This window comes from Balearica regulorum, chromosome 2 (assembly GCF_011004875.1).
Source record: "Balearica regulorum gibbericeps isolate bBalReg1 chromosome 2, bBalReg1.pri, whole genome shotgun sequence".
In the NCBI taxonomy this organism is placed as follows: Eukaryota; Metazoa; Chordata; class Aves; order Gruiformes; family Gruidae; genus Balearica; species Balearica regulorum.
The window spans coordinates 121,832,009-121,841,815 of record NC_046185.1 but is presented as its reverse complement, the minus strand read 5'-3'; positions in this window follow the sequence as shown (position 1 = coordinate 121,841,815).

The window sequence follows — 9,807 nt, the reverse complement described above, 5'->3', positions numbered from 1 at the left end:
AATGCAGACGGATTCACCCCGTGACGTCGGAAAGCTTTACGGTTTGTATCGACGACGCTGGGGAGCGATGGATTTCACGTTACTCTTCCTAGCATATCCCAAGTGATTATCTGTATGTCTAGCAAGGCATGTGAGTTACGAGGGCTGATCTGCATTCATAAAGAACCTTAGATTTGCATCGGTGTCTGCTGTGCCGCAAAGGAAAACAAATCCCGAGCCATAGGTGGGTTTTTGGCTGGAAGCCCGGGATCTCGTGGAGGTCACCAGGTAGCGCAGAGCCCACGCGCGGCAGCGGGTAGAAGAGTTTGCGCAGACAAAGCGACACTGGCCTCCAAATAATGCCCAGGGGCCGTTGTTTGTCTCCGGAGCGGTGTTCAGGGTTGATGGGGGTCTGCGTTATGCGTCGTACGCTCCTATCGTACGTGTTAGGTGGTACATAAATCATTCGATCGCTGCCAAAATAACTGGTGAGGTGGCAAGCTGCGGAGGGGATGAGGCCGAGCGGGGCAGCGCCGGCAAGGCTGTGGCAAGGAGGCACCCGCCCTGCCTACGACTGGCCCGGAGCACGCGCTGAGCACCCGCGCTGCTGCGCTCAATGCCACGGTCATCGTCTCCTGTCCCCCAGCTTCACCCAGCGGCGGGGGCACGGTTGCAGTGGAGCTCGGTACTAATGACACCACAGAGAAAAACCTCCAGTGGCCTTGCAGCCGAGCGCTGAGGTATCAGGAAATACCGGCGACGTGAGTGCTCGCGCAACCGTACCTCAGCCCCTTTGTGCACGTGGGATGCGATTGCCTGCTGGTTTTTCCACCAAAGGATGTTTCATTTATTCCATGCAGATATTCTGGATATTGCCCTCGTTCCTGGGGTGCTATTAGAGTGGCAAGGGCTGAGCACCCCTCGCTGCACTTGGAGCTGTGCTCTGACTGTGCAAAACACGGTAAAAAAGACAAATGTTCCACAACTCCTGGCCCAAGTGCCTCAAATCCCAGCACCTGGGGGTGCTCTTGTAGGTACTTACCCTGGTCCTACCGCACCTCCCTTCACCAAGGAATTAATGAGGCAGGTAACATCAATCTCCTACCTACCGCACAGACCCGGGGGAGGTGGGTGCAGTAATACCTGCAAAGCGATCGGTGGTGCTAGGGGAGTTCCACGGGGGCAACGTGGAAGATCTGTGGCTTTGCAGGCAGCCCAAGGCGGGAGCGGTGAGTCCTGAACAGCCAGAAAGGAAATCTTAAACCAGTTGCCGTTTCCCAAGGGAGGAAGGGGTCCTGCAGAAACCCAAACATGACCACAGGCTGTCGGGGCTCTGGGGGTTGGCGAGGCTGTGACTCCTGTGCAGGGTTTTGCAACTTGAACACTCTTTCGATGTTGGGTGTTTGGTGGAGTTTTTCCCCAACTGTATTTAAATAACTAGCATGAAAATAGGACATGGAAAATACAGGCATTTCTCCTAAAACGTGACATTGTCGGCTTGCCTGCAACCGATGGGCCACCACCGGACAGACATCTCCCCCACCACAGCGCTTCAGCCGCCAAGGTCAACCCCAATCCTGCCATCTCTTTGCGCTTCCTTGAGATCCGGCCTTGTTTTCCATCCTCCCCAAAGATGACGTTGGTGTTGGGCAAGGACATAGTGGTGGAAGCGAAGCCTTGGCCTTCCCTCTCGCTGGTGGGGCCGTGCGCATGGTTTGGCATCCAGGTTTGGGGCCGCCGGAGGTGGGCAGCCAGGCAGCCATGTCCTTGCAGCGCCCTGGTTCGTAACAGCAAGGGGAGGTCACGGCTGCATTGCAAGCAGCCACAATTTCAAATAAACCATGTCTTGGTGTTAACACCTATGATTTATGTGCATTTTCAAAGCCCCACGTGAACGTCTTTTTAGTCCTTAAAACGTCGCTTTGAAGTATGTGCTGTTCGTTATCTCCCTTCTGTGCGTTAGGGAAGCCGACAAGTTTCGAATGAGATTTTAAATATCTTGTGGCAGCACGCGCTGCAAAATCCTTTGCCACGTCTGACAGCGTAGCCATTCAAACCAGACAGCCGTGCTTATTTGTTTATTTACATGTGACGGGTCTCTTTGCCCTTACACCTGTACCCCAAAAGCAGATTATAAAAAAAAAAAACCCGGTAAAGTATGGTGATTTTGGCAATGCTAGAAAGCAACCTGCACAAATGTTGCTTGCAGAGCAAGCCAGGCTCGGCGGCCCTGGCCATCACGCTGATGCCACGGGCCGAGGGATGGCAACGTGGATGCGAGGCGGATGCAGTGCCCGCGATACCCTTCTGCCTCTCTGCAAGTCAAAAGCAGAAGCACTCATTGCTCATTTGAGTAGACGGTTAGATGGCCAGCAGTGCTGTACTACGCCTCAGCTTTTCCAAAATATAAGTCACGTGCATGGTTTTGCTTCCAGCTTGCCCCAAATATCCATGAGCATCCATGCCCTGAAGGATGGCCACATAAGGGGAGCAGCTGTCTTCTTGAGAGAAGAGAGGGGAGGTCAAGAAGCTTTCTGCTGTGGCAAGGACAGCTTGCAGAAGGGAAACTGCACCAGAGGGAAGGTATTTCCCCCTACCCTGTGGGGATGCACTACCATTTCCATCTCCCTCTGGGATGCAGGAGCTCCGATATTTTCCATCGCCCCAATCCAGGCCATCGTGAAGTCAGGGAAATGTTGCTAGGTCATTTCAGAGGGATGCCACTAGCCAGTAACTCTCACTGACTGGAAACGGCATTTCGCTTCGAAGAGCGTGTGGAGAGTATTGGGAAGAGAGGGCACGTGTACTGACATTGCCCTGCTAATCGAACCAGAAATATAAATACTGGTGTTTTATAGGTGACTTCTGTTTTTATGCAGGTTCTCCACCTTCCCAGAAATGAAATTTTCAGGTCAAAGGTGAATTGCTGCACAAGTGTTGAGCGGATAAACCTGCCATTTGCATGGGTTGGAGGAGGCACAGAAGGGAAAGTTTTTAAAGTATCAGGTACCAGTCTCCCAGGAGTTACCTTTACAAAAGCCCTTGCCTCTGAGACCCCTGGTGATGAGTGTGGTCTAGAAGGCTGGAAACTTGACAGCCCTGTGCTCAAGGGAGGAAGGGAAGAGCACCTTGCTAGGTGTTTACTATTCCCCTACTCCCCCGGGACACAGTGACATTAGATGAAGTGGGAAAAGGGATGCTGGGGAGGGCGAGCGAGGAGCTGCAGAAGGTGGAGGAACAGAAGGGTTTCTGAAATGTGTCAGACAAAGGCAACTTGCCCATGGCTGTGGTGTCTCCCTGAAACACTGAACCACTGTTCTCCTCTACAGCAGGTTAGAAATCTGACAAATCCAGCCCATGGACTGGCCACCTTCAAGATTTTTTTTTTTTCCCTCTTTTTTTCTTATGAAGAGCCCTCATTGGTCTGCTTTTGGTGAACTGCCAAGCAATTCGCATTAATTCGCCTGACCAGCTGTAAGAACCCGATTGCCCTCCCGAGGCCCTCATTACGCACCCTTCCTGCTGATCTAAATACAGAAAGGTCGGGAGGGTGAGCTCCAGTAAATTATTAGAGATACACCCTTAATTGCTGTGCTGCGTCGGCTTGTTCTCTTGCATCTCTACGCTGTCTCCGCAGTTTGGTCTCCTTAGGAAAGATTGCTTGCTCCAGAAGAAAAATGCATGAAGAAATCCTAGGGGAAATAAAAAATGGGCAAGGGGGGCTGATCCCCTCGTGACAAACTCCTCATAGACCTTCATTACACAATGGACCTTGAAAAAAAAAAATTTCTTACTGCAATCAGTACCGGCTCGTTCGCAACATGCATTTCACATGTCCAGAATCTTGACTGTCGCACTTGCTTGAGAGAGGTGCTGAAACAGCTGTCCCTGCAAAGCCCTGGTCTATGCAGGGTTTTCAGTGGTGCTTGCATCATCACAGCTCTACACACTTTTTCACCGAGCCTGTAACAGCATTAAACATCCTGCTGCAGCACAGCAGCAGTGGGTTCTTCCAGGAACTCAAGCTGAGTGACTGTTGACCAGCAGATCAGTTTTTAACTGCTGAGCATCTACACTGAGGTTACTAAAAAAAGTGAAAAATTCGTGGCTGCTGTGATATTTCCAACTCACCCGTCGGGTGCTGCACCATTCCCGAGCACACAACCTCAACCGCATCATCACCCCAGGCTGGAGTCCAGGAGCCAGCACGCTGGTATCTTCCAGATTGTTCCCCACCTGACTTCTCCGCTCCTGGGGATACTCAGCTTTCCAGAGCATCTCAGCAGAGATTTGTGTTTTTCTTGTCTTTAATGAGGAATGCAGCTGTTGCTGTGGTCTTTGCTTTGGGTTGCTTTTTTTTTTTTTTAACCCATTGCCATGGTAAATGGAGTTGATAAAGAGCAAGAAAACTGTGAAGAATGATCCAAGTCAAGAAGATGTTGTAGAGGGAAGGTGAATTAGAAATGCATGGTTTCTCAATTAAGTTTTAAACTGTCAAAAAATGTTAGTTAAAAGTCTACACAGAATGAAGATCCTGCTGCTCCCACAAATCCTGACATCCTTCTTTTGAAGTCAATGGTTAAACATCCTATTGCTTTGGCAGTAAGAAATCAAGCACGTAAATAGTGATAAAGATCCAGGCTATGAAAAATCCACTTGCTAGTTAGCAGCTCTCCCTGGTGGCATTGCTTTCTCCAAAATATGAACTTAAATTTAAAAAATCATCAAACAACCCCCAAATCTGTCCTTTTCCAAGTCCTTGCTTTTTAGGAATAGGAAGATCATGTGCTAAATGTGATGGAGAATCTACTGATGCCCTGTGATCTTCGTGGTCGTGCAGGCAGGCGGTTTTGAAGTCTCTCTTGCTCTTGAGACCCAGACCAGCAGTATCACACCACCTTGCTGGGTGCTGTGCAGGAACAGTGGAGTGTCTCCAGTCTCAATAGTGCTATTAAAAAATAGTGCTATTATTAAAGCAATGGCACGTTACATTTGTGAGCAGTGAACTGAAATACGATGGAAATATTGATGACTCAGCAAACTGAGGGTGACACAAGAGGCTGGATTCACCATGGATCACTTCACCTGAAGGCCTGTAGGTATTTTCATCCATCCTCCCTTTATTCTGACCCTCAAAGCCCAGCATGAAGCCTCCACCCTACTGCACGCAGGTAAAAACAACACCAACTGATTGTGAAAGAAGTTGATTTTCCGTAAAACTTTCTGAAGCACGGGCTGCGTACGCATTTCATATTCAGTGCCCTTTCGAAAACAGTATGACTCATCTCAAATACAGACGCAATAGTAGGAATGAAGAGTTATGAACTTTGTTTAGCGCCGGCCAGCTGAGGGCCAGCAAGCAGCCAGCCAGACGTGGCCTGAGGTGAGGCTTAGCGAGCCCAGGCTGGATACAGGGATGGGAGAAATTGGGAGAAGAGCACAGGACAGCTTCTGCCGTTGTGTCTTTTTGGGACCTAGAAGTTGGTACACCCCAGTTCCTGCCTTTTTCCCCAGGAAGTATCTGCCGACGCTCGTGTTTATCGTTGGATCTGTGTAGCCATGAGCAGACCGTGTGGCCAGGCAAGCCAAGTGGGGGGTATATTATGAATTGGCTTATTTAGAGCTGAAAGGTGATTTTGCAAAGACCTGGATGTCCTAAGGCACCACAATCTCTTCAGGCAACAGATGGGATTTTTTTGTCAATTTGCGATCCTTTATGATATTGAAAGGGCTCAGAGCTGCAGACTGTCCCTGATTTTCAGATGAATTGCTCTACTAGTATAAAAGATATTCTCATAATAGTCCCAAATTATTTGATTGCTTGAAGTGCCAGAATCCTTAATGCTCTGCTATTTTAAACATATGGAAATTGATTCAACACTTATCATCTATTTAGAGATGTAAATTTATTGAAAAAGATGCCACTTCTTCCTAAGCTTCAGGCAAGCTCTGATACTTAGCTTTCTGGGCACAAGCAGGTTTTTACGAGGACTTGTGATTTTAACTACAGTGATTTATTTTCCTTCTAAAGGCTGGGAGAAGTGGAGAAAAATTACTGTATTGTCTACGGAGGAGAAAAAAAAAAAAAGGTACTGGTACAAGCAGTGGTGTGAACTGACACAGATACAGCAGTATCTGGCACATCGTACCCTGAGGGTCTTCTCCCAAGCACGGACACTGGCCCAGACATTGCTTTAACTTCTGTTGCAATGGCTCTGTCAGTAGGTCCACACTGATGCTGGCAGCATCACTTATTTCTGTTACAGCCATTTGCTTTAGGGGAAGAGCGATGAAGAACCGAGCTCAGGCAGTGACAGCAATGGCACTGGCCAGGCCAACACCCCGTGGCAAAGGAAGCTCCCCCCAGCTTTCCAAATTTCACCCAAGTTTCTAAAAGCACAAAGCATTGGTCGTTCCTCTGCAACTGAAAGCTCTTCTCTGAAAGTCAGCCTGGTTCCCAACTTCAGTCTGTTGGGATACCTTCCTGCATGGGCAAGCCCTGCGTTGATGTTGCAAGCATGAGGCTGCTGTTAGGATTAGATGAGAAAATCTGCAGCCTGGTCCAAGTTCTGCCACTGATAGCCTTCTTTTTGATTTGACATAGTCACTTAGCACCTTATAAAATAGAGATTTGTGTGTATAACATAGGAATGCTGTTTGTGCCTTAAAGCTTGTGAAAATATGAGTTTCTCCTTTGGAAAAAAATTTTTTTTGTTATTTAAATGGTTAAGTCTCAGCTATTTGATCATGTGTTATTATTCAGCATGATTCATATATTAATACCATACTGAGAATGTCTCTATAAAGGCTAATATTATGCTTCTGGGATTAAGCAATATTTCTTAATGTGTGTGTTTCTTATCCCAGTATTTTTTTGCAGAGAAGCTGGAACAGGGCCAGTTCACACAAGGTGCCTACATGTTAGCGGTTAGCTCAGGTCAGGAGAGCACTTAGAAAACAAACCCCCCAATCAGCCCCACTTGCCCTGCTGTAGTTTGCATCACGGAGAGGGCACACGGGGTGGATTCCTCTCAGATGAAAAGGTGGACGGTGCGCACATTGTGACCTCAGCACTCTTCTGCATTATGGATCTGCTCCTGGGCTGTACTACTTGCTAGCGTAGACACAGCTGCAGCATATTTACTGCACCTTAAAGTCTCTTGATGGTATTTGGGAAGCGAGTTGACTGGCTGGATTAACTAACCACCGAACCTGGTATCTGGCTAATGTTTAATCAGGGGCTTTATTTCCTTGTTTACACCAGTTTGTTTATGATGCTGAGTCCAGCCTCAGTAGCATGGAAGAAAAATTTGGCTCCGTTCCTGCGGTAAAGCACCTTAGTATTTTGCATAAGCCTGGAAGAATTAATTTGGAGTAAGGGTGCCACAGAGCTGGTTTGTGGAAGCGCCCATTAACTTCTGGGGATCAGGTTCAATCAGTATCTTTTCTCCCAGTAGCAACTGGTGATCTCCCTTGTCTTAAGACCCACTAGCTCCCCTTTGAAAAGAGCGGGGAACCACCAGAGCCTGCTGCTGCCGCGCGGTCCCCATCCCTACCGTTCTCCTTCCACCTTCGCTCTCCACCATCCAGACCCAAGCGACCAGCTCTCTTCCCTAATAATGCAACAACTACATACCCAACTAGACTTCTGACATCAAGAAGGAGAGGGTGACAACCACCAGCATCTCTCAGGGCATTCAAAGCCTCTCCCCCATGCTGGTGACCTCTCACGTTGGTTATGCTGGGCTGCTATGAGGCTACAGTGTGACCCAGCTGACAGGACCCTGTGGCTGGCATCACTGGATGGACACTCACCTTTGCGTCCTCTCCACCTCTGTCCCATCAATGGCCTTGCTGTCACCTCCTCTGTGCAAACCACTCCCAAACCTCTCCTCTCATTCAGCTTCCCAACGCACACGGGGGGCACAGCCTGTGGCTCTGACGCAATTGAAAATGTTGGTACGTGTCCCATACGCTTAGGAAGTTTTGGCCACCTTTGTTACATGTGATGAGCGTCCAGGTCTCATACTGCAGGCTCTGCATTCCTACCAGACTTATTTGAAGCACTGGAGTAAAACCCATGCTGCTCGCTGAAGTATTTGATAGCTGTTTTCCTGAGCAGATGCTTGTTTATTTTTGTTACTGATTCCAATGTCTGGCAGTAGGAAAATGTTAAGGAGGTATGAGAGCTATGGAGGAAAAAGCCAACTCCCAAGTTACGAAGGGGCGATGGCAGAATTTACGGGCTGGCTGGGGTTGCAAAGAAGTGGACAATTATATCTTACTTGCAACACGCAGGGAATGTTTTCCTTCAGACCAGGCCCTGTACAAGTGTGCTCAAAGGTTTTCACACAGGGTCCTACAACAAAGTGAGCTGGTGTAGGAAGAAAGGCAGGTCAAAATTTTCATGCAAAACCTTCAACATGATATTTAGTGCATTTTTACAGTATGCCCTTCAGAAAGCCCTGTTTTTACAAAAGTTCAGGAGAATTAAAATCACCGGCACGTGTACCAGAACCTACAGATTCTGTGGGATTTCAAGTCAAATTCATACGGTTCCTTCCAAGATATTCCATCAGTTGTCTCATTTAGCTTGTCAGTGCCATTTTTAAAACACGCGGTTCAACTAAATCCAACAGCACATAGAAAAAGCCATGCCAGCCTTGCTCCAGCCCCTGCTTCCACCAGCATCTGCCCAAAAAGTCAGGGAGACCTGGGTACCCCCACTATGCACAGCACACAAAAACTCACTGGCAGAGCTAAATGAAACTTAGCAGGTCCGAACATCTCACCAAAACTCTTGTGCAAATCCCTTTAGCAAGATAATTTTAACCCACTTTTTCTCCAAACTCTACTTCTCCCAGCCACAAGGCAACGGTAGCGATGAATTTTGTGTTTTATTTACAACGATGCTGCGAGATCAAGGCAGGCTAGCGCAGGCCACGGCTTCGGACAGAGCATCCTCAACGTACGCAGCAGTAGCTGAGTTATTTCACCCTCTCACATCTCACTGCTCCTTTGTTTGCTGTCCCCAAGGAACAGCGTTTAGTCCCAGTAAAGGCAAAGCCAAGAGGGGTGTGGGGGTGCAATGGGTCCATTCACAAGGTCTTTGTCATTTACAAGAAATTTAGAGCAAGAGCGAACGCAGCTAATGCATTTGTAACATTTAAACACCCACCGTCTTTCCTGTAAATTCCTGCAGGACTTTGGCGGCAGAAAGCATACGTGTGCTACAAATAATGGAATTACAAAAGAAAGAAAGGAAGGGAGTGTAAGGAGTGGCAATAGGAAGAAATAGTTCAACAGATACCTTTCCATTTATATACACACCCTGGTCACAAAAACCAGAGGTAGTTATCGGCTAACTATTAGTTCGTTGATCAGCTTATCTTCTGAGAACAGGGTTTGGCTGAACGATATAGTAACAACCAATGATTCTCCAACTTCACAGCTTTTGTTTTTAAGGCAAGCATCAGCAACTCTCTTTTGTCTTTGATATCACATGTATTTGTGTGTGTATAAAAAGCTGTAAATAACCAGGTAGATTCAAGACGTCGTCATTTATCCTTAGGAGCTGAACCGGAGACCCTCAGAGTTACCAGCAGAAGCCTCCATCCCATTAAGACGCCGATTGCTGGGCAGCTGTGTTTTCCATAGGATCTCTCTGACTCAGCGGGTAGCAGGAAATGCATAGCACACTGAACAATGAAGCATGGCAATTACTGAAAATAAGTGTTCTCCATTACAAGTAATTCCAGGCTACGTTTCTCTTAGTTTCCAAATTAAAAAAAAGACACACACACCACACAAAAAAAAAAAAAAAGCATG